The sequence below is a fragment of the Mastigoproctus giganteus genome, chromosome 5, assembly GCF_048544385.1.
Source record: "Mastigoproctus giganteus isolate SK-2022 chromosome 5, ASM4854438v1, whole genome shotgun sequence".
Taxonomy (NCBI): Eukaryota; Metazoa; Arthropoda; class Arachnida; order Uropygi; family Thelyphonidae; genus Mastigoproctus; species Mastigoproctus giganteus.
The window spans coordinates 140,345,526-140,364,673 of NC_143579.1; the positions used below are offsets into that span (position 1 = coordinate 140,345,526).

A 19,148-nucleotide genomic window follows, 5' to 3' on the forward strand; every position below is an offset into this window, starting at 1 on the left:
CATCTTGGAGGTTCTTCGACATGGGGTAGATAAATGTTATACTGACCAGGCTACATTTAAATGTAGCCTGGTCAGTATAACTTCTCAATCTCCTTGTGCCTGTTTTCCACTGTTCAACTTTAGCCTTTATTTAATATGATTCATTCAATGTTCATTTTTTCCAGAATTCTTGCCATTTTGTCACACAGCAGTTTTGGATGACTGACTTATAGTCATTGTGTGGAACTTGGAATAGTTGTTTCTAAAGATTTGTGGTTTATTATGCTGTTCTATCAGCTTTTTAATTTCCTTTTATTCCCTATGTCCTTGTATGCAGCAGGAAGTTACTTCCCATTTTTATTTTGTTAAGTCTGTCAATATCTATTTAATTTGTCAAAGAAATGGATAAGTTGTATTGTTCATGGGTGGCATTGCTTGTATTACAGTTAAGGAATCTTAGTAAATTATGCTTCTGAAATGCTGCTAATCTTTTGGAAGTTAGTGAAACAGTGTAACTTCTAGGAAAACTGCTGATGCTCCCACATGATCCACTGATTTTGATCTATCTATATATATTGGTACATTTGGGGTATTGAGTCTATGTATTGCAGTAATTGCTGAAAGATGGTGTTTGGTAACCTTTTTATTCCAGGGTTTTGTATAGAGAGAGAGAGAGAGAGATCACAAGATAGTGGTTGGTCCACAGTGGTATCAAGTTTCCATTTAGATTTGCTGTTTTCATCTAGAAAATGCTCAGCATTATCTATGCTGAGATTATGCTTTACTAGTTCTTTTATTCAGATTCTAGAGGTTGTTTTACATGTTAATGGCTGTTATATACGTTTTCCTATCATGGGACAAACAGGACTGCCCAGATAGGATGTTCTAGTATACATGTTATCTGCATACAGTTGTCTTCTCAGGGACAACGGTAGAAAAAAAAAAAAAAAAAAAAAATGAAACTGCAGCCATTATCAATCACCCACTGCAGGATGGAACCCTCGTCAACAATTCATTGTGAGGTAAATGGACCATAATCTGCCACGCTGGTCCAGTGCAGGTTGGCAGATCGACCGTATTTAGCAGTCAGGGGCTTGAACCCCAGTCTACTCAAAGCATGTGCTACTGCACTCCCGTTCCTGACCACTCGGCTACAGTAGTTCATTAGTTTCTGAATAGAGGCTGTACATAGGTTACATGTGGAAGGCTGTTGCTTTTCATAGTGTGCTATGAATGGTCTAACAATTTGAGAGCACTCTTTCGCAGTGAGACATAGATGGATGCTCCATGATCTAGTTCAGACCTTACTACCACTATAAAGGTCTGTTCCCCACGTTATCATTGTTAAAATTTTTAGAATACTGAGATATTTCATGCACTTTATTTATAATTGCTTGATATGTTCTGTGAAGGTCAGTTTGCTATCTTAAAATGAGTCCAAAAAATTTTACACTCTGGATAACTGCTACCCTTATCCTGTATTGTTAGTTCAGGATCTGGAATTTGGTTTCTACAGAGGTACACCCATACTGTTTTTTGTTCTGAAATTCTAAATCCATTTTTCTGGGCCCATTTACTGTTATTATTAATTGTGCATATTCTGTGCTTGGTAAGAGATGCTAAAGTCATCTACATACAGCAAGCTGATACTGTGAGTGGCAGCTGATTTGGGATACTGTTTAATTTGATGGCAAATAGCATGGCATTCAGGAAAGATCTTTGGGAAATTCCTTCTTGCTGATGTGATTTTGACAGGGTGTTTTGCACTATAACCAGAAATGTTCTATTCTTCATGAAAGTTTCAATGAAAAGAGGTAAATATCCTCTGATCCAGCATTGTGGATATCCTGTAGGATATCGCTGTGTATCCTACAGGATATCCACATGGCTTTCTCTATATCAAAAAATATGGAGACCACATGTTCTGAACTTAAATGCATCTCTATGTCTGCTTCAATTTGCACAAGATAATCTAATGTAGATCTGTTGCATCTAAACCCACACTGTGTAGTGGCAAACCAGCTGATTGTTTCCAGGTACCAGACTACTCATTTATTGATTATCTTTCCAAAACTTTGCCTTAGCAGCTAGTGAGGGCTATCAGTCAAGAGCTGTTTAGGTTGTTCAAATTTTACTGGGGTTGAGAAAGCCAAAACTACTACTGCATTAGTAGAGACATATGATGCAAGAAAGCAAACTTATGCAGCATCAGCCAAAATAAAATGCTCCCATTTCACCCCTCCATTCGTTCCAAAATACCTGTCCAGCTCAGCCTTAAATTTATTTAGGCTATCAACTTCCACAACAAAGGATGGAAGTCTGTTCCACTAACTAACTATCCACTGGCTAAACGCAAACTTCTGCACATCTATCCTACATCTGTCTTTCCTCAATTTGAATTTATGCCCTCTCAGGCAATTATTCTGAGCATGAGGAAAAATCCCATCAGCATTGAGCATGCTCAAGCCATTCAAGGCTTTATACACCTGAATCAGATCACCTCACAGGTGCCTAGTGTCCAGACACTGTAATTTGCAAAACTTAAGCCTTTCTTCGTAAGAGCAACCCTTTGTTCCATTCACTAATCTTGTTGCCCTTCTCTGTACTCGTTCCAACAGCTCTACATCCTTCTTAAAATGAGGCTTCTAGACCTGTATACACATACTCAAGGTGTGGCCTGACCATTGCCTTATACAAGGGGATAATCACCTCCTTATCCCTGCTAGAAAAATTCCTGTATATCATTGACAAGACACAATGAGCTCTCTTGCAGACCATCTGCACTGCTCAGAAAACTTCATATCTGCCTACACAATTACCCTCAGGTCCTTTTCTTTCTCTACCACTGTCAGGTAGTATCACAGAGTTGATACTACACTGACAGTGTAGTATCAACTCTGTATAAACTTCAGTATAAACTTCATTTGCCACCTCTCAGCTCATTTGCTCAGAGGTGACAAATAAAGGATATTGGTTTTCTAGGAAAGTGTGATTGCACAGTTTTGCAATGTTTTCTGAAACTTAACATAATACTTCTATTTACAGTCAGTCCTTGTATAACACAATAGTTGTGTTCCTAGAAACCCTCGTGCAATATAAATAACAGGCTTTATTGGAAAAATAAGGTTAGGTGCCAATCACCCAAGATTGGGCACACATTTGTAACTAAAACATTACCAAACACAATAAATAATCGTAATAAAGCACTTACACAGCTGAAAAATGTAAAATTAATAATTTATTCATTTAAATCGAGATTTTCCTACCTTAAAAATAAATGAAGACAGCTTGAAGAAAGGGTGCAAGAAAGGGTTGAAGCGGCAGAATTATAGGGAAAGTGGCGGCAGGTTGTCATCATTATCGAACTGGGAGGTGGAGGAGATGCAGATGAAGGCTTTGGACGGAATAGTCAGGCCAGAACTACAGGGCTGTGGCTCATTTTTTGTCTCTTTCTTGGGTGTTTTCATAAAAAAAAGACATCTAGTTTCTGTTCTTTCGCTATCTTCCTTCCTTCACAAAGAAGATCGAATTGTATGAAGAGCTCTTCTGCTTCTTTCTGCATTGTAATCATTATCTTCTAGCTACTGCATACTTTTCTCAAATGAATTTAAAACTGAAGATAACTCTGAAATAGAAAGCTATTTTACGGTGGATATCAGGCATTCATCTTCATCATCTTCCTCACCTTCCACCCGTCCTTCAGCAACAAGTTATTGCAGTTCTTCAGTTGAAAGTTTTTCTTCATGAGACTGAAGCAACTACCCTAAATCTTCTTCTTCCAATTCCTCAAAGCCAACTTGCTTTGCGAGGGCAACCCAATGTGCTTTTAATTTAGGAAGCTCGTTTACAGAATCAAAGCCTTTAAAATTACGAATAAAATCGGGTAAAAGAGGCCGCCAAACACCATGTAAACATTCTTTTGTCACTTCGTTCCAAGCCTTCACAATTATGTAAATTGCATTCTTTATGTTGAATCGCTTCCAGAAGTAAAGACTTGTGTAATTATTATTATTACTGTTATTATTATTAGCCATATGGTGCAAGGATGCCTGAGGCTTATGATGCACCAGCCAAAAAAAAATAATTCCCAAGTTACCCTGAGAGAGAGAGAGAGAGAGAGAGAGAGAGAGTCAGAAGTGGAAAGGAATCACCAAGAAAAAGAAGAATGATAATATCCAGCTCAGGACCCTGGGTTTGCCATGCCCATACTCACCAGATTGTTCGTTTGTTATTTGGTTTTTAGGAGCATTACCTGTTGTTGTTGTTGTTGTTGTTTGTTTGGTTTTTAGGAGCATTAGCAACTAAGGCCATATTGCTCCGGGATATGTGGTGGTCATTCCCTGACCTTTCCGCATCCTCCGTATTTGGTGGTGACGGGCTCGAACCCCGGTCTAATCAAGAAGCGTGTGCTACGCACTGCTGCTCCTTCCCACCTGGCTACGGAGGCGCCTTGGGATACTTGTATGTTTCTTTATAAGAATTAAATAGGGAACCTAGTTTATAAGTAGAGAAAGTGAGGGAGATGTCGGTATCTTTGAATGTACGTCGGAAAACTACTAGCTTGGGGGGGGGATTATCACAGACTAAAAGATTAACAGTAGCCACAGGCAGAGGCGAAAGTAATTCTTGCACTGCTTCTATTGTAATGAGCAGCAGCCTAGAGAGCAGGTTTCTGGGGATTTCAAGAGCTGCTGGGAGTCATCATGGAACAAGTAAATACATGGGCTGTATTAGGATAACTAAGAATAAGAACAGGTGCTTGTAAACTTGCATGTACACCAATGCTAGAAGTATAGTAAATAAATTTGATGAATTTAAAGTACTGATCAAGATGTCAAAGGCAGATATTGTTGAGATATCAGAGACATGGTGTCAACACAGGTATAAGCAGTGTAGAATTGGAATTTGGGGAGGTCAATGTGTACAGAAAGGAGAGACAAGGTTGGAAGGGAGAAGGGGTTATGCTGTTAGTTAAAAAACGCATAAAAATCTAAGGAAATGCATCCAGTTGAAATGGGTGGACAGTGCATTGTTGAGTCAGTTTGGTGGGACATAATCACTGGGAAAGAAAAAATGAGAGTAGGAGTGTGTTATAGGCCTAATGACTCTGATGAGTACAACGAACAATTGTGCAGAGAAATAGGGCCAGTAAACCAGGACGTCTTCTAATGGAGGATTTTGAACTTCTAGATATTGACTAGAACTTCTGGATTGGTCACTCGCACACTAGCAACACTTTTGTGGATTTATTGGAAGATTATTTTCTACAGCAACATGTTTGAGCTGCAACCAGATGGAGTAATACTCTTGATCTGATTATCAGCAGTGATTATTCAGGCATTAAGAATTTGCAGATAAAGGAACCACTAGGTGACGGCAATCACAGTGTACTGATGTGGGATTTACTTAAAGATGTAACTACTATCAAAGGAAAAGGTTTAGTTTTCTGGGGTGGGGGCACTTTTAACAAAATACAGACCATCCCATTAATCCAGTATATATATATATTAGTATTAATAAATCTTAAATGTTGCAAGAAAGCAAGCAAAAAAAATCCCACATCCATTCCTTCCAATAGGTTTTCTAATTTTTCTTTGAATTTATTCAGACTATCCACTTTCACCACAATGGATGAAAACTTGTTTCAGCAATCAACCACCCGTTAACTGAAGGCAAACTTCTGCAACCTTCATTCTATGTATGTAAAAATGTAGTTTATAATAAGTTATATTGAGTATGTGCTGAAGTTCCACTGTCACATACTTGACAACTGTAAACTGAAAAGTTGATTTTATTAATTGCTGTGCTTCTGAAATTTTTGTAAAATATTTTTGGTTCCCATGTCTTATGGTCCAAAAGTATACTACTAAATGCATGTGGTGATATTTTTATCTTTAGTGGTGGCTAGAGCAAGTATAAAGTGGCCAATTCGGATTACAAAACAGACAACGAAAAGGATGGTTGCTGAATTAAATAAGTATTTAGCTGTAAATCTAAGAGGCTTGTACACTGCAGCCAATGAACATCATGAGCCAATTAACACTCTCTAAGGTAGGGGTTCTCAAACTTTGCAATACTGAAACCCTCTAAAATGATAATTAATGTGCTGCCTCCTCCCCAAAATAATAAATGAATTTATTAATTGATAAATGATTTCATTTAGGTTAGAGTTCAGTAAGAAATATGCCACTTGCTTTTAATAAGTATGCTTTTATCTATATAAAAGTTAAACAGTAGGACCTTACACTTATAAAATAAAACCATTACATTGTAAATAAACAAAAAAAAAGTAGTTGCAATGAAACCCAAGGCAAATAAAAATAAAAAAAAAGTGGTCACCATCTAAGTTGCTTGTGATCCCATGGGGATTGTAACCTACAGTTTTGGTTGTTTATCAAACCAAATAACTTGTACAACATAGCCCCCCTTTTTTTAAGTTGATGAGCAAGTTTCCTCAGAACATTGCATGTGTTGGTGGATGACCTTCTGTGTTATGATGTTGTCCTTGGGTTTTCCATTTAGAGGCCTTGTCATTCCCGATGAGATGATTTCCCAGTAAGATTCTTTATATTTCTAGTTTTTTTTTTTTTTAAACAAAAACTTACATATCACAAAAGTCACTGCACAGAGCACATGCGTTTAGGAGACTTGCTCATAAAATAGTTAATGCAGGTTTCACAGCACAAACCTACAAATGTATCTTTTAAACATAAATTGTAAAACATGGAATGAAAGCTGAGGATTAGAACAGAAATTTATTAGTGACCAGGGTGGTTACGAGTTTTGCCAGTAGTTTTCATACACTAAAGCAAAATGGTATCTTTCAGATGGAGCAGGACTCGTAGAAAATAAACTTATCAAGCTAGCAGTCAACTTGTAGTACCCAGGGCCCTCTGTGTGAAGAATTAAGGAAACTGTTCAGTCCAAGACTATACTGCAAAAATTGCAAATTCTACAAGCCATCAACAAATTATGGGGGGGGAGGAAACCCTCCCAATTTCCTATATTAACATTTTTTTGCACAAAGGACTAAAACTAGGTTTCATCAACTATTCACCTGAATGGCCTAGTAAACAAAATGTTAGAATCTGCTTACATGGTGCTTATGCACAAAATGAACACATGCACCCATCCCATTTCTCTTTTCATGTCTTAATTTCTGGATACAACTTCCAAATCACCAACAAATTTTTAACCTCGTGGCTTAAGGATAAATGTTATTAGCTGCCATTACTAGCAATTTTACACAAACCAAAGAACAGAATCAGTTGTTGCAGCAAGGCATTTACGGTAGCTAGGACATATGATATGACTGGTGGTATTCACACAGAGGTTTATAGTCCCCAAATAAAACTTTAATTTGAAAATCTTATTGATTTATGTAATCATATACTACTGCATAAGATTTTCAAATGATTTCAATGCTTGTATTGAAATATTAATGCAATCTTATTATTGAAAAAACAAAGGCAACAGCTTTCATTTAGTGTGCAGTTTCATTAAGTTCATCATATACAAGCTACTAAATTGTGAAGCTAATTTTCAATTACCCTGTGCATTCCCTAAACTCCTAAAATACTTAACCCTTTTATCACACACCCATTGTTTTTGGATTTGAAGCAAAGCAAGTCAGTAGGTATGAATGCTGTTTCAAATCTGATGGCTTCTTCCAGATTGAAAAATCCTAGACTCTTAATCAAAGATCCTTTGAAATTAATTGCATAGCTGCTAACTTTGAGAAACTGAAATCTGGAAAACCTTTAACACAGATCTGCCAATGAGCTGTTACAGACCAATTCAAAATTAATAATAAATATAATTTCAAAACCAAAGTGGTAAGGAATCTGAAGTTCTTAGAATTTGATTGATATGGCATTAAATTTATTACCACATTTTCTGGATAATAAAACGCATCAACATTTTAGGTAACAAGATTTGGGAAAAGATATTTTACAGCTGAAGCACAAATTCACAAGTTTTTACTAAATGAAATATCAGCACAGGACTTGGCTTTTTGCTTGTTGTATAATGCCAAACAAACACACTCCTCATTGTTACTGCCATAGTTATCACTGTTATAACCCAAACTTTCACTTTCTTCAGGAGTATGTAATCTTCAGTGCCATCATGGGCACTGCACACTGTGAAATCATTGGTCACTTTATTTAATTGATCCACTCCTCGCAAATGAATGTCTGAAAGCATGGTGGCAGCGGAGGAAGAGGAACAACCTAAACTGTAGGTTACAATCCCCACGGAATCAAAAGCAACTTAGATGGTGACCACTTTTTTTTAATTTTTATTTGCCTCGGGTTTCATTGCAACTATTTTTTTGTTTATTTACAATGCAATGGTTTTATTTTATAAAATGTAAGGTCTTACACTGTTTAAAATTTATATAAATAAAAACATACTTATTAAGAGCAAGTACAGTGATCTCAGACAGTTTTTAAATTCTATACAGTGGGATCAACTCATGATATTTAAAACAGCAAATTCTAAATGGGAAGCCTTCAAGTAATTAATCGTGGAAGCTACTAGGCTTTTCATACCAACTAAGAAATACTTTTCAAGATTTAGCCCTAAATGGATGTCAGATGAACAAATGAGGCTCGTGGCATAGAATAAAAATGTGTGCGATACATATAAATTATCAGGTGACACAGAAGCCTATGGTAGATAGAAGCTAGACTGTAATCAAATCACAAAGGAGGTTAAGCAGGCAAAGGCAGAGAACGAGAAATGTTTGGCAAAAGATACAAAGAAAAACAGCAAAGAGTTCTTTACTTATGTAAACTCTAGAAGGAAGAACGAATCAGACTGGTCCACTTAACATAGATGGTTCGACTATTGATGATCCTGCTCAGATAGCTGACAAACTGAATGAATATTTTGCATCTACATTCCCCACGATGAATTCTGTAAGGAAGGAGAGGACAGAAGTTTATTAAACTCTAACATGGAGCTAAATGATTTTGTAATAATGGAGAGTAAAGTGAACCAGAAATTGTTGAAATTAAACATAAAAAAGGCACCTTGGGCAGATAGAATCTATCCAATTATATTGAAGGAGGCAGTGAGGGAAGTTAGGACACCCTTAACCATAATTATGAGAGCGTCCTTAGATTCAGGAGAGGTCCCCATGGACTGGAGATGTGCAAATGTATCCCCAATTCACAAAGGGGGGGGTGCAAAGGATGACACAAATTATTATAGACCTGTTAGTTTAACTTCTGTTCCAGAGAAAATAATGGCGTCACTGGTAAAACAAGTGATGCAGGATCACCTAGACAAGACTGCAGAAATAGTTCAGACACAGCATGGGTTTGTTAAGGGGAAGTCTTGTCTGACCAATTTGATTGGATACTATGATGTGAAAAGGAACTGGATGCAAAAAATAATTTTGATATCATATACTTGGATTTCATGAAAGCTTTTGATACTGTTGCACATGGAAGACTGTTTTACAAATTGGAGCGGTATGGCATTATAGGCAAGTAGCTGCAATGGATAAAGGTATGGTTGAGTGGGAGACAGCAGAGAGTGGTAATAAATGGGCACTACTCTATATGGACTAATGTTATTAGTGGAATCCCCCAGGGTTCAGTGCTGGGCCTATTGTTGTTTTGTGTATTTACAGTGGTATTGATTAAGGTATATCAAGCTTAATGTCCAAGACGATACAATGGTTGGCAGGGTTGTTAATGACAGTAAGACAGTATGCTACTAGAATTAGCAGAGGCACATGATGCAAGAAAGCAAGCTTATACAGCATCAGCCAAAAAAAAAAAAAAAAAAACCTTTCCATTTAACTGATATTCTCATTTCAAGTGTTTGTCTAGTTCTGCCTTGAATTTATTTAAGCCATTAACTTCCACAACAACCGAATGAAATTTGTTCCAGCAATCAACTACCCGCTGGCTATAAGCAAATTTCCACTCATCTATTCTACAGCTGTCTTTCCTCAGTTTTAATCTATGCCTCCCCCAATCTGAGCAATAGGATGAATCCCCTCAGCATTAAGCCTGCTCAATCCATTCAAGGCCTTATACACCTCAATCAGATCGCCTAGTCTCCAGAACCTGAAATTTGCAGAACTTAAGCCTTTCTTCATAAGTGCACTCTTTGTTTCCTTCACCAGTCTTGTTGTCCTTCTCTGTACTTGTTCTAGCAACTCTACATACTTCCTAAAATGAGGCTTCTAGACCTGTACGCAGTACTCAAGGTGTGGCCTGCCCATTGCCTTATACAAGGGGATAATCACCTCCTTATCCCTGCTTGCAAAATTCCTGAAATATGACCCTCTCAACAATGAAAAATAATGTAATTCAACATTCAGAAATACGGAAAATAAATTCAGAAAAGACGGAAAATAAATCAGAAATAAGTGGAAATGAATAAATTTTCTAATGTTTTAAAACAATTAATTTATTAATATATACACAACTACTTACATGACGTGCACCATATATTAGTAAACCTTCAAGACTTATTTCGTAAAATATTTGGTTATTCTTTGTTGTACACTGGATTTTACTGTACATCATTCATAAATATGTTTGTATTTGTTTAAACACTCAAATATATTTTCTGGAACATTTTCTTCACATTGAAGGCCTGAAAGCAAAGTTTCAAATGCTGCCAACATTTCATGTTTGGAAAGTTTAATATTGCCCTCATTGCCTTTATTTTCATCAAACTCATCATCGATATTGTCACTAGTTCTTTGAATACTCTCCAAAATGTTGGAGTCACTCAGATATTCAGCTACTATGACATCATCATCAACTCCTAAAAATTTGCTATGAACAATTTCTCCACTGATCAAACCTCTCGCTTGGAGTTTTTCCCATGATTGCTCAATGTCCTGTAGTAGTTCATCCCTCTCATCACTGTTAATTGGCATTTTAGCAAAACCTGCATTTGCAAAACAATTCTTAATCATTGTTTCCACCATATCTTGACTCCACACTTTTGCCAAATCTGAATGCACATCTGCAAATCCATTACAGAATCTATAGGTTGGTTTCCTATTCTCAGTATAATTTTTTTCAGTATGCACCTTCGGTAGTGCATTTTCAAATTCTTAATAATGCCTTGCTCCATTGGCAGTATAGACAAGGTATTCAGAGGGAAGAAAACAAGCTTCGCACTTGTAAGTTTTGAAATTACCAAGTGAAGGTGGGAAAGACAGTTGTCGACAATCAACATATTTCTGTTTTCTTCATCATCTTTCTATCAAAATTTAAAATCCACTGTTCAAAAATTTCACTTGTCATCCAAGTTTTTTTGTTGTAGTCCAACTTTACTCCTTTGAAACATCGGAGTGTTTACCAAAAGCTTCAGTTTTTCATTACCAGCCATATTTGCCCCAACCGAGACTGTAATTCTCTCCTTGCTATTTTTACCACATAAACATTTATCACCTTTAAAATTCAGCATCTTGTTCAGGAAACATTTAAAAAACAGAACTGTTTCATCAACTTTAAATGTCTTTGGGCTCATAGTCCTCCATAATTTTTTTCAAAACTGTTTCTTTCCAATGGGTATGATCTTCTTCGATTACAATCCACTTTCACCAGAAATAACTTTTTCAAGCAAGCCCTTTTTTAAATGGCACTTTTTAAATTTGTCCTGCCAACCACAACTGGCTTAGAATGTTTTATGCCGCAAAAAAGATGTGTACTCCATAGCCTTTTCTTTTATTAATGGCCGATATTGGCAGAGTTTTAGTCTTGAATCAACTTCATCCACTTAAAAATGGCTTCATCTACATCTTCATATAGGCATAATTTCACATACTTCCGACTGAGTCCCATTTCTTCAAACAGTTTGAGAATTAAAATATGGTTTCTCAGAATGGTTGACACACTACTAGCAGGGATACCAAATTTTATAGCGATTTCTTTTTTTTTTAATGCCGCAATCTACATGTTAAGCACTTCCACATTTTCCACTACACTCAAGGATTTCTTCTTAGACATTATAAGGTTACTTACACAGCAGCTAAAAGAACCCGAGGGGGCTTACACCTGATGAGTATGGGCTTGGCACACTCAGGGTCCTGAGCTGGATATCATCATTCTTCTCTTTTTTGGTAATTCCCTCCTACTCTCTCTCTCTCTCTCAGGGTATTCAAATTTTTTTGGCTGGTGCAGCATAAGCCTCAGGCTTCCTTGCATCACATGGCTAGTAATAATAATAATAAATAATAAAACTAATTTAGGGACCACTTGTACATACCATGTAAACAGAAATGGGAAATTTAGTGAAAGTGTGGATGACTCATTTCTGCAAAAAAAAAAAAAAAAAGATAAATTTCCAGAATAAAGGGAAATCACTCTCTCCTAATTCTCTAATAGGGTGCCTACAGTAGAAAAAAAAAAAAAGATAAATTTCCAGAATAAAGGGAAATCACTCTCTCCTAATTCTCTAATAGGGTGCCTACAGTAGAAAACACGTTGATCAGAGCAAATGTCAGCATTGGGAATATGCCTTAATCTTTGCCAATGGCTGTGGACACACAGATAGCAGTTGACCAGTGCAACTTCTCAGTATATTAGAGGTGGTTGTATAGGTTTTAAAGGCACCACTAAATCGTGGAATGTTTTAGTTCTTAATTAGTGCTCTTAAAAGCTAAAGTGATTAATTCTTAATCCTTTTAGCACTTAATTTTTGCTTTCTACAGCATCAGCTCTATTGCCTAAAGGCCAGAGGTGCAAAACAATGCGTACCTAGGTCTCTCAAAATCAGTTTGTTAATGACCAAGGGGAAATCAAAAATTTGCTAAATAGAAAAATTTACTATATGGAAGTTCATTAAAGAGTGTCCAATTGTGTATATATATATATATATATATATATATATATATATACAGTCGATTCCGGTTATTTGGGACACATCGAGACTAGTGCATTTTGGCCAGATTAAGCAGCTGCCCCAGTTATCCAAAGTTTCACGTAAAAAAAGTTAAAAATACAATGGACTCCTGTTTTACAATTGGTTCACTGTACAATTGAATCACGTTACGATGGAGTCACCATAGTAAAGTACCGTTCACTATACGATGTGTAGTAAGCGCCGGTCACTGTGATCACGTTTGTGAATTGAATTTTAATTCTATTAAACAGCAATTCTAATTAGCGAAAATAGGAGGAATATTATCCACAGGCTATAAAAGTAAAGATATATTAAGCACAAATTTACCCTTTATTACTTTACTAATTAAAAAATTAAATGATACGTGAAAATCAGAAGAATTACAGTATTTTCCGGCTTATAAGATGCGGTTTTTTTCGTGAAGAAATACTCGGAAAATCACCATGCGTCTTATATGGTCAATGTCAGATTAGGCCTAAAGACTACCAGCAATGCATTTTCGATGACGCAGTGCCGGTAAAGGGAAGTTTTCAGAATCTGCGTGATTCTGAAAACTTACCTTTGAAATTCACACCAATATTTACTTAAGATTTATCTGTTGAAATATATTTTTAACAATTATCAGTGGTTACAATCTATAGCAACAATGCATACCAGTAATCTTTTTTTCGTGGAAAATTCGTTGAAATCTGCGTGATATGAATCTCACAATCAGGCGTAAGTAAAAACTTGTTTCATTTTCCCATGTGTTTGCTTCCTCTATAATATGATCTCGCGCTTTTATGGTATTCCTCTATGATCTCGCGCTTTTATGGTATGGCAGGCTAATTAGACTGGATCGGGATTTTTCAATTCCAACCATCTTTTACAAAGAGAAAGTGACGCCCGTATTTGTCTTAGGGTGAGTAAGAATTTCTGTTACGTTACTTCTGTCAGCTTTTTTCAGAAACAAACATTTCATTATTGGTTGAACATTTACCCAAGAGTATACCATTATTTTGAGAAAAATATATTACCGTATTTAATTTTATTATTATTATTTTCTCCAAAATATTATTTTTATTATTTTGGAGAAATATTTTTTTTTTTCCCAAAATATGTGGCCAAAACTAGGGTGCATCTTGCCAGTGCGTCTTATAAGCCAGAAAATACGGTAACACATATTGTAATATGTACATACTAACTAGTTGACATTTCTGTTCACTGACATTTGTGGGTGGGGGTTAAAATTTAAAACAGTAAAAAGATAAGCAATCAATAACAAAGAACTCGGCACACACAAATTGCAAGTGACACGATATGCGCAAGTGAGAACGGAGTAACAAGTTACGAAACTTTAAAAATAGGAATGAGGAGAAGATTCTGAAAATTAATTTTTTTCATATGATTGAAGATTCCATGGAAGTGTAAACACATTTCACCATAATAACCCACAGAATTCCAGCAGTCAGTATTATCACAAATTCAATAAGATCAAGTTTACTATCCGTTTATGATAGATTTCACTAACAGAAAAGCCCAATAAACAGGTGACTGCTAATTGTTTTTATTGTTTTATGGCTATGACCTCCAGAAATCTGACCGAACCACGTGGTATGGTCAGAGACAATTGTAGGGTAATCTCCAGTGCTGCGGTATCCTGCCCCAATTAAGCGAAGTAAACCCTGGCTGTTTTCTCAATTGGGTTCTGTTTTTTAAGATTTGCCCCAAATAAACGGCTACCCCAATTAACCGGTGGCCCAAATAACTGGAATCCACTGTGTATATATATACAGTAATACCCCGAAGTTACGCGATAGGTGGGTCCGACGAAAATCGCGTAAGTCGAATTCGCGTAAGTCGGGGTACAACTTTGCATATAAATACATATAAATTTTGCTTAATTGGGACCAAGGACTAACAAAAACACTAGTTTAGAAGAAAAATATTTAATAAAATTGCAGTTCTTTATACATATTAATACAAAATATGTATTTAAAAAACAAATGACTTACGTTAAAAAGTTATTTCGATGTCGATGGCTTCATAAAATCTAACAAATTCGACTGACGACACAGCGCGTTCTTTTTTTCACGCAGAATTTCTTCGTAGCAAGCTAATAATTTTTTTTATTCCTTGCTTTGTAGCTATAACGCGTTCTTCGTTGGAGTCTATGTTTTCTAAAAATTTTAAGCCCTTTACAATTGAGCCCTTTTCGATTTTCAACCTCTCAAGTTTGCAATTGTCATGTGCTTTTCGCCGTTGCTTCATTTAGGCCTGTAGCACGTGCAATATCACATGGTCTTTCATTTCGCTCAAAGCGTTTCACAATTTCATATTTTTTTCTCTATCGACAGAGGCGGACTGGCCATAAGCCTTACCGGGGAAACCCCGGTGGGCCAGTGTGATTTTGGCCATAAACCATAGTATGAGGCCACTATAAATTTTCCCGGGTAAGAATTTTTGACCCAGTCCGCCTCTGTTTATCGATGTTTTGCTTCTTTTTTTTTTTTCTCTCTGAATCTGCAGTGTCTTAGCCAGGACGCTTCCTTTTCACACCTTTTAATTAAGTATTTTACTCATTTTTAGGGAATAAAGCACAATTTCAAAACGAGGAGGCACGCTGGATACGCATAAACAAAGCTGCGCGCATGTAGCAACTGAATAAACAACACCATAAAGGCAGAGATACACTATTAACACCTCACATTTCTAGGGGGTTACTACCATAAAACAATAAAAATCCAGTTGCGTTTCTGCTAGTGAAATCTGTTATAAACTGGTAGTAAACTCGATCTAATTGCATTTGCGATTATACCGATAGCTGGAATTGTGTTGGTTTTTACGTTATTATGGTGAAATGTGTTTCCCCTTCACTGAAAAAAAAAACATAAAAGCAGCAAAGTTGAATTTTGTTCATCTTTCGCTTTCATTCTCCGCCGTTGCACCGTATATCGATAACATACGAAAAACGACCTTGAAGATAGTGGGCGGCAGCGTTGCCAAACAAAAAAATCAAGAACCGCGTAACTCCGAGTTCGCGTAAGTCGGGGTAGCGTAAGTCGGGGTATTACTGTATATATATCATTTTTTTTTTTTAAATTCTGATTTGATATGGCAATAATTTTAATCTGGTATATTGGGTAATAAAGTAAAAATACGAAAAAACAAATTTATATTTTAAAACAAAGTTTACACTTTTAAAAATTTTTTAAACTTCAATGAAAAAATTCGCTCGTAAGAGACTGTTGATACCGAAAATTTACTGCAGGGGACCCACCCACATGTAATAAACTCACTTGTGAAAACGTCATGCAAAAATCTGTTGAATGATGACATGCTATAAAGGCACAGTTCTTTTTGCATCACTATATTTACAAGGGTGGTCCAAAGGGTGAAGCAAGCCTGTCAGTTTTACCTCTGTGCCAAGCACAATAATGGAGTCCATAGTAAGGTAAGATCATCTTCATAGGAGGAGACTCATAATAGAATTACAGCAGGCATTTGTTAAAGGCAAATCATGCCTTACCAATTTGATTAACAACTGCAAGGTCATCACAATGGGACTGGATGCAAAGACTGCATATTTTGATATTATACACATTTTTCTGTAAAAACTTTGACACTATACCAAATGTATGACTGTTATATATACTGGAGCAATGCGACATTAGAGGCAAGTCACTACTAAGGATAAATGGATGGTTAAATCTACAAAACAGAGTAGTTACAAGTGTCCACTAACTAATGTGATGTGGGATACCACAGGAGTTAGTGCTGGGTCTCTTATCATTTTCAGTATTTATTAATAATATTGATGTAGGTATTTCAAGTTGATGCTTAAGTTTGCTGATGATACAAATGTGAGCACAGTGGTTAATGACAATAATCAGATCGTACTTTCAAGGAGACTTAGGAGATCTCGATGGGATGAAAAGTGGCAAGAGAGTTTAACATTAATAAATTAAAGGTAGTGCATCAAAGTAGCAGTAATTCCAGAATAACATACCATTTGGTACTACCCAAAGGAAAACATTTACTTGGGTAGCACCAAATGTATGTGTTTGTGTGTGTGTGTGTGTGTGTTTTTATTTTTTGTTTTACTTGCTACTCAAATAAAACAAAAAACCATACTTAACTACTTTCAACAGTTAAACCATTCATATTTGGTGGGCCAATGTGATTCATCTCCTTCCTTCTGTGTTTACATAAGTAAAAAAAAAGAGTAAACAAGCCTACCTCATATACATTGTAAAAAACATACCTAGTAGCAGCTTGCCTACACTGCTCAGAGAACTTTATGTATGCCTCTATAACTATCACTAATTCTTTTTTCTTACTCCACTACCTTGAGCTTGATAACACCCATCATCAGAATTATTCTGCAAAGGGCAGGCTAAACACACAACTCCAACAACCACTTCATATCACCCCCCCACTTTAATTTCATCAGTCACGGTTTTCTTCAATCTCCCTCTGGGCCTCTTCCCCTAAACTTTTCCCTCCCTCACATTCTTTACCAATCCCTTACTCACAACTCATGTCCAATCCAATTTCTACTGGTACCACACCCAGATGCTATGTTATTTTGAGGTTACTGCTACCCAAATGCAGCATCTTGCATTTATCACTTTTAAACGTCAATTGCCACTTTCTTACCCATCTGCTTAGTCTAGATCCTCTTAAAGTAGTATACCTTATTACAGCTATTAATCATTGTACTTACCTTTGTACCATCAGCAAATGTAAACACTGACTTGAAATATATCAATAAATCAAAGGGGGAGGGCAACACCAATCCTCAGCTCCTTTGGAACCACATTCATCACATTCATCTATGACGAGCAGTAGCTACTTATAATCATTCTGTATCCAACCACTTAACCATCCATTTATCCACAGTAGGAGGCCTCCGTAGCCGAGTGGGCAGGAGCGAGAGTGAAGTAGCACACGCTCTTGAGTAGACCGGGGTTCAAGCCCCTGACTGCTGAATACGGTCGATCTGCCGACCCGCACTGGACCAGCGTGGCAGATTATGGTCCATTTCCCTCAGCATGAATTGTTGAGGAGGCTTCCATCCTGCAGTGGATTGATAATGGCTGCACTTTACTTTTTTACTTATCCACAGTTGTAACTTGGCTATAATTGCCAGATTGCTCCCATTTATACAATAATCATATCTGAGGTACAGTACAGAAAGCTTTACTGAAACTAATTATATGATGTCAAAGTTATACTTTTCATCCAATTCCTTTGTAACAACCTCAGAACAGCTAATTAGATTGGTGAGGCATGTCTCCCTTTAACAAATCCACAATGTGATTTCTTGTGGCTCCACTCCTATCACAAGATGATCTTCAATTACTTTGATTCTATACTCACAACGCATGTCCAATCCAATTTCTATGAAAAGAGTTTAATCTCTTTTCCAGAAAAAAAAAAGAGAGTTTAGCCTCTTTTCCCAAGTTCAGTCTGCAGCTCTGTAGTTACCCATCCCAAAGCTAAGGATGTGCTCATTATGATAGCTAAAGTTTTAACTAGCTCTTTAGCTAATTGGATAGATTCCCTCAGCCCTGTGCTTTTTTTTTTTTCACTTCTAGATACTTTTTATTGTTACAAAATCATTTAACTGCCAATCAGTATTAGAAAGACTTCTAACACCACATCAAAAAACTTCATTTGTGAATGCCAAGGTCTAAAGACAGAGTAACTTTCTTCAGATATCAAAATCTAAAGAAAGTAGCATGCCTAATTTAAATAAAAAAAAAGTAGGGTATCAACACTAGGACTGATCTCTGATTTATGGAATAAACTGGAGACAAGATATCAAGAGTTTTGTTTAGCATTAGCATTAGTAGAGGCATTTGATGCAAGAAAGCAAGCTTATGCAGCATCAGCCAAAAAATAAAAAAAACCCACTTCCACTTCACCCCTCTGTTCGTTCAAAATACCTGTCCAGCTGAGCCTTAAACTTATTTAGGCTATCAACCTCCACCACAAGGGATGGAAGTCTGTCCAACCAACCACCCGCTGGCTAAAGGCAAATTTCCGCACGTCTATCCTACATCTGTCTTTCCTCAATTTGAATTTATGCCCTCTCAGGTGATTTTTCTGAGCTAGAGGAAGAATCCCATCAGCATTGAGCATGCTTAAACCATTCAAGGCTTTATACACCTCTATCAGATCACCTCGCTGGTGCCTAGTCTCCAGACACTGTAATTTGCAAAACTTAAGCCTTTCTTCGTAAGAGCACCCCTTTGTTCCATTCACTAATCTTGTTGCCCTTCTCTGTACTCGTTCCAGCAGCTCTA

At 36.7% G+C, this 19,148-nt stretch overlaps 1 protein-coding gene across 1 annotated transcript in view; it reads right to left on the bottom strand.

Annotated features, from left to right (window-relative positions):
- Positions 1-19,148, bottom strand: part of LOC150085733 (peroxisomal N(1)-acetyl-spermine/spermidine oxidase-like) — a 173,030-nt gene that overhangs the window by 114,035 nt on the left and 39,847 nt on the right. The window lies entirely within an intron of this gene.